The sequence below is a fragment of the Falco punctatus genome (assembly GCF_963210335.1).
Source record: "Falco punctatus genome assembly, chromosome: 1".
NCBI lineage: Eukaryota > Metazoa > Chordata > Aves > Falconiformes > Falconidae > Falco > Falco punctatus.
The window spans coordinates 81,991,071-81,998,475 of record NC_137580.1 but is presented as its reverse complement, the minus strand read 5'-3'; positions in this window follow the sequence as shown (position 1 = coordinate 81,998,475).

Here is a 7,405-nt window from a genome sequence, read left to right as displayed (position 1 = left end):
ATTTGGAAGAAAAGTACCAGGAGTAAAGAGCATTTCTTCTGACCAACTGGCTGAAAATTTGTTTGCCACTTGGGGAAAAAGTGAAACAAGAATATTTTGAAGAGTATCCCAGTTGCTATACATCACCAATTTACCCTGTCCCTTTCAGGCATCAGAATATTATTTTTTTTGTCTGAATGGAGCTTAATCATCATGACATCATTAAATTCTAGAAAGTAGTACATATGTAAAATTTTTGGATATTAATATAATATAAACAGGATGTTTATACATTGCGTTTAAGCTGAAATAAAATAAAAGTGCACTTTCAATAAATACCGTTGTCTCCCATAGTAATTTGTTTCTTACAAGAATCATTACTTTACAATTCTCTGGAAAACCTCAGGAAAGCAGAAACATGAGTTGAAATCTCTTTTGATTAAAGTCCTGTTATGTAAAAAAATCTTTTTTCTCCAAAGGAAAGATAAACAGTTTCCCAAATGAATTCCTCCCCTCCTACCAGCACTGTGTACTGACTCCCATGGAGAACTAAACTCAGGACCTTCGGAACAGATGGCAAAGACCTTATCTGCTCTCCCGTCACAGCATGGGGCGGTATAGGTTCGCCTGATAATGCACTCACATTGAGAAAAAGGCTTCTCGACCCTTCTCAATATATCCAGATCCACCACGCAGATGCTTTTTAAATTTAATCTACAAGATTAACTTTGACTTTTACAAACTAATTTACAGAATAACCGATGCCATATATGAAAACTCAGATGCTAAAGAAACTGTTCTCATTTTAGTGCCATTTCAGCTGTACATTTTGCCAAATCTCAGACACATTTCATTCTCTGTCTTTAATTAAAAACCAGTTAATTTTCAGCATTTATTTTATATTATTTCAGTGTTCATTTTCTATCTATTTCATGACTTCTTTCCACATTGTTCTTAAGTTATACCATGGCCTCGGCATCGCTTTGGCCTGTGCTATAAACCGAGCTCATTGTGGATTAGCAGATGAGCGCAGCTCAGTTCTGACACTGCACCAGTCCAACAGCTCCTTTTGCTCTGTTAAATTGTCAGCTGCCCACCTACAAAATTCTGGCAGCAAAAACCAAGTAATATCTTTCCCCCAAACTATGAAAAATATGTAGACATCAGAGCAAAAGCAGCTGTTACCCTGAAGTCCTTTTCCTTTTCAATTCGGTGATCTGAAACTGGTTAACACTTCAGTTCCTGAACGTTGCAGCTTTTATTTGAATGCAACAGTCTTAGAAATTGACGCTGTTTTGAATATTGTTGTTTCAACATCCTATTAAAATTGCTTTTTAATTTTTAGATGTTTTTCAAGGCAACAAAATTAAGTTTAAGGTGATTTTTAAACAAAAGGGAAAAAATCGACGAAAGGTGTTTTAAGTATTAGGGAGTGAGAATCACTAGCTGATGGTATTAGTGATCTGATGGCCATTGGGGTGCTGGGTGATACGTGTTGCTGGCCTCCCTACGGCTTCTTCTAAATGGATATTTGTTTAACACAGCCTTAGTTTTTCCTAGGATCCTTGTTAGAACTCACAGGGAACCACAAAGACATACACTTTCTTTACAGAAAAAAGGAAGAAAACCACAAAATAACTTTTTTTTTTTTTTTAAAAAAAAGGAGGATCTCATTAAATTCCCTTGAAATATTTACTCACTGATAATTCTAAAACCAGTATCTTTGCTGTTTGGGTTAGAGCAGCACAGCAATAGGAGCTGAGGCTTACAAAGCTTGTTCTAATTAACTCACACATGTTCTTTCCCATCGTGGTAACTACAATGGGGCCATTCAACTGTTTATAAATGAATGAACAAAACTTGTAGGAGTGTACACAAGTAGGTAAGAAGGATTGTAACGTATAATTTCCCCATATAAGCATCGCCTGTGCATCAAAGTGACTCTTCATTAGCTGAGAAGAGATTAAGGTCCCATTGACCTACAGCAATATTCTTTTCATGACCTAAATATCTCAGTCCCCTGCAGCTACCCTGACTGTACCAAATCACATCTGCGTCTTCTTCCTATATTACTGTTGTGCTGATATATTCTTGCAGCCAGGAGCCCTGTCTTTATTCTATATGATGGATTCCTCATGACTTTCTTATACAGTCAGTGAGATTTCACACTTCATTAGAGGCCAACACACACTTACATAAGGAAAAAAAGTCCAAGCAAGTCATCTTAGTACCAAAATCCAAAGCTTATCTCAGAAGAGGATTGTGGAAGACCCTCTATCAAAGCATTCAATGCTCACGCATGCCTTAGAATCCTGAACGTAATTCTAGAGTTGATTAATATGGTTTTGTCCCTGGTGTTTTCTGCAGTGCAGCACAGAGTCACCCAAAATAATTTTAAATTAAATACCTTGAAAATAATAAGTAGTTTAGCAAAACATCTTAGCCATCTGTTGCAGTCATTTACCTCTAGACAACTGTGGTGTTTCCATGTAACCCAAACACCTTGATCAGACTGAGCAAAGGCATTTGAAAACTAGTTAGTGAAGCTGCTGAGGAAATGAGGCTTTCAGCCCACATTTTCCATTATTGCTTCTGGGCAAATGTTTTCCACTGTTTGGTGTCTAGGTGCAACCTGTGATTAAAGTGGGAAAAAAAGAGAGAGAAATGTAGAAGATGAGGTGGTATCATAAACAGCAGCCTGCCACATTGTTACTTTTTCAAATATTTTTTAGAATAGTGATTATTTATAATGAATAATCTAACTTGGGGAAAAAAGAGACTATTGCTACATGGTACTTCTAGGGCAAGCATAGATATTTTTAGTTAAGAGCATAATTTTTACATCTTGCTATTTGTATGAATGTCCCCTTTGGTCTTGAATTAATGTTTGGTCCACCCTAAATACTACAAGTACTTTCCTCTTTGTGACGCCTCTATTGTGTTCTTCCACAATAGAAAGGAAACAGCGGAAGAGAGAAAGAAGGCTGGCCACAAGGCTGGCCACAATGGGACTGGCCATGCTTTCAGCTGGGGCACTAACGCTTGGGGATGGAAAACATATCGCCCAGATTATTTCCCCTTGTGTAATTTCAAAACGGCAATGTGTTGAGGTATATCTTGTAGACCTATTAGGTGAAGGGATATTGAGCAAAAATGAAAATATTTCACAGGTAGCAAACTCCTGCTTCCAAAGTGTGTGCATGTTCAGTCTGAGAACAGACAGGCAGCCCTTTAAAATCTCTAACCAATATTTGATATTTCTCCATTTTTAGCCCTGTGTGCACGGATCTTGTTTGACATTTCTAAATCCAGATTCTGCCTTTTCCTACTTCCAGCAGGGAAGAGCCTTAACACACACTCCTTCTTCCTCTGAATATAATTTTCCCCCACTTGTCTTAAACAGTAAGAAATTGTCTCTAATTACAAAGATTCTGTAACACAGCAGAAGAGGTCACCACCCAAAGTGGTGCAGAACTGGAAGCAGGAATGGCCCTTCAGCTCCCTCAACTCACGCTGATCCCCCTGGCGTTTCCTTACTGCCACAGACATACCCAGCACATGAAACCAGCCCCAGGTAGCACACGCTCGCTGCAGGAAGATGAAACCTGCCGACCCTTCCTTCTTTTCTAAGTGCAGCAAACATTGTACCAGAAACACCGTTCACCAAATATGACTACGAGCATTCTTACAGCTCCATAACACCTCACCGGGGGAGGGGTGCACTGGGGCAGCCTCACACCAGGGACCAGAGTCAGACAAACGACAGCACCAAGGGCAGGGAACGGGCTTTTTACAACCCATTGTTATCCCCACCAGCTTCTTAGAGGCAGAATCAGTAAATGAACAACTTCAAGATTAGATCTGGTAGTATGGTGCAAGTAAAATTATTTCGCTGACAACTGAAAAGTTTTTCTTGGAAACCTGTTCAAGAATTACAAGAAAAAGGAAGGGCGTTCAGCTCCAGCAAACAAGTTTTAAACAGTTGCATGGCTGACTCCACACTGTGCTCCAGGGAAAAAAGGACTGGACAGAAGGCTCTCCAGCATCCAGTGACTGGCTGGCTCTATCTGCAATAGAGGCTTTGGAGCATCAACAGTGTTGTAAGAAAGGAAATGTATTTTAACAAAAAATACTCCTTCCCTTTTACATATGGGTATAGAAAAGGATAGCAACAAATAAAAATAAGGCTCATTTTGACTTTATATTTTTAAAAAGTCATTATACAAGTCCACAGAACTGGAGGATACTGGTAGCCTGTGTGCAAAAGCATCTAGAATATGATTAAAACTAGTGTTAGATTGCTGTGTTAGTGTACAAGTTGTGATCCTATGATTGTATGAGTAAAAGGCATCTAGTCATTTTAAAGGGCACTCTGTATCCAAAATATTTCTTTTTCTTACCCACAGATTTTACAGGTATATCACCACTTGCATATCCAATTTGAAAACTTGAAAATAAGAGAAAACTGCATTAAATCAGTAACATACCAACCTTAAGTCATTTTGAGTATTTCAAGTATTTCCAGACTTCACAGTGTTCATTAAAAGTACTTTTGCTTCAAATGGGATTATCTTCCTCCCCTTTATCAACTTACACTACCAAAATGACATGAATAAATAAGATCAGCCTTTGTTAGATACCTATTATTAATTTGCTCATCTGTGTGGTATTTTTGGAAAATAAGAAGCTTCATCAGAGCCTGGGATAACTGTCATCCAGGAAGGTACTCCTTTTGTATGTTTGGCTTTTTCCATTCATTTAATAGGGAATAAATGAAATGTGTCAGGCTAGCAGTGGCTGAGTGGAACAAATTAAATGGTCTGCCTTTGTGATCAAATTATATTTTTAGAAATTGTGTCTTCAGCATTGTTTTCTGTAACCATAACAGACGTGGTTGAAAAAGGGAGAAGGATGCAAGCGGATCACCTGTAGGCACCGCCAGCAGCCAGCCCAGCCAACACCGCATGGGGCCCTGGCTGGCTTTTTTTTCAGAAGGACATGGGTAGCCATGTGACATGGTTACTGCCTTTCCTCCTCCTCCTCCTCCTCCCCCTTTTCTAAGAATGGCAGTGAGGAAGTTTATTTTAAAGACTCATTTCCACAGAAATCAAAGACGAAGTGCGTACTTGATTTCCTTTCTCTGCCTTATTTTGTTCTCACATGTAACACTGTGCTTGTTCCCTGAGTATCTGAGAATGCTCAGGGGTTTTTTAGTATACTATTTTTTTTTTTTCTCATCCTAGTATCTTTTCCTGTCAAGTGAGGGTGAAATCTCAGCTCAAATGAAGTTTTAGTAGAGAAAACAGTATCATGTGTCCGCAACAGAGACTGTATTTTTCCCAATTATGCACACGAATAGCCCCTGCTCCTTGTATTAGAGAAATCCTGATAGATCAACCCCCCTAACCAAGCATATGTTTCTGTCAGTTTTTCTCACTGTTTACATTTCTCCCCAGAAGTGAATAATATTTTATTCTTTTTATTTCTGTAAAGGAGGATCACTCTTCCACAGATGCTGCCATCTCAAAACTTATGCAGCTTATGGGCTGCAGTGTCACTTTGGAAAACATAATGAGTATCTGACCACTGGGCTGCATCACCCGTAATCAAGAATTTCTTGAAACTGTCAGATCTTAGAAAAACTCTAAGAGTTTATCAAAAACATAAGGGAAATCTACTTTTTTTTTTTTTTTTTGCTTGTTTGTTAAAGTGTAAGCTTTAGTTTTTATTAGCCAAAGCAATTTAGTGAAAAATTTCTCCCCAAATCTGAACTACTCTATATACTACTCTTCATAAAGATTCCAAACTGTTACTTTAATTGGGTTGGTCTACAATGCAATGCTGCCCATCTTAATGCCAGGGCTTCATTCTGTAGCACGGGCAACAGGAATGAATGCATGACTCTCTTTTTGGGTTACTGCTGAAGTTTCCAAGTTAAACATGTTAAAAATTAATGTATTACCTTCTTCAGCTCTTGTCCAACTGGAAGGTGTATGTGACTATCACACCATAGCTGATGACTCATAGCAGGGTTTTTCTTCTTCTCTTCAAGAAAGGTGGCTTAACACCCTTAAAGTAGTAACTTCATTTCCAGGACCAGATTAAGAAGCAGTAACCTACAAGAAGATTTTCTATCCCCAATACAGGTCACTCAGTCTGCAAACCTGTGAAAGCTGCATACATCTATGTGCTTCTCTGTACTTTGTAATAACTTCATAGAGAGTAAAAATAAATAATAAATAAAAACTGAGAGGTACATTATGTCAACAGTCATTGGTTCATTAGGTTGCCTTTTCAGAAGATACACTGAATATACAGAGTCCCTTCAAAATATATTATTCCCTTAGAATGTTGTTTCCTATGTATGCAGCATACTGTGATCAAACCAAGGCACGTCAGTGTTTATTGGATTAGCTAGAAAGATGTGGCTAGCAAAATGCAGCTCGTCATTATACATTAGCAGTTCACACCCAGTATTAGTTATCTCAAAAAGAGAAAGATGTGTCTGGAAAGTCTGCATGAAGGAAAACAAACATCTCTAATAGAAGTTTTGGCAACAAATGTAATACAAAAATGCATTTTAAATTGCGTTTAAAATGATGGACATTCCTGCTGACAAAGACACATATTGTGCAGAGAAGCACATATTCCATCTGCCTGGGACAACGTGGGGACCCTTTATGCTGAGTAGAGTGGAACGTCTGGTTCCAGCTCCTTTCTGTGGTCAGGCTGTGCACCAACTTTGGTGAAAAAAAGAACAGAGCAATTTTTTTCTTTTATTTAAGAATAACAAATGCAAAGTTGTCTGTGTGCCTCCCATCATGCATTAATTTCTTATGTAAAAGCTTTTTCTATTGTGAGAGCAAGCCACCAAAGAGTGAGTTCAAAGCTGGTTTTGGCACTTACTGAGAGGACCGAGCTTTAGCCAGCGGCACTTGGGAAGGTAGATGTATCGGCTGAGCACGACTGTGTTCCAGGTAACTGAAACATGAGGTACCATACTCACCAATAACTAGGGTGAAAAACTCAAGTGAGGGGGCAAAACGAGGGTATTGTCAGAGGTTCGGGGGGAAGCCCGTGTGCCCCAGGAGGGAAAGCCAAGAGCACAACCCAAAGGCAGGCAAGGGAGGAAACGGACAGCACCGGGACTCCCTGCGAAAGTGCACACGAGCCTGAAGAAAAACTGCCCTAGGTGGTCCGCAGCTGCCTAAAGTGGTGCACCCTGAGAGTGGAGTAAGAACAAGGGGCTGAGCCCAGGGCATCTGCAGGACACCCACTGCTGCCTGCCTGCTGATGTTGTGGCTTGAGGAAGGAGCCTTTGCTGATTCCTTTATTGGCAGGCTCAGTAACTATTAGGTTTTGCCCCGTTTTTTTCTTCCTCACCTGCATGTAGACTGGTCACGAAGTGACACTGTTAGAACAGTGT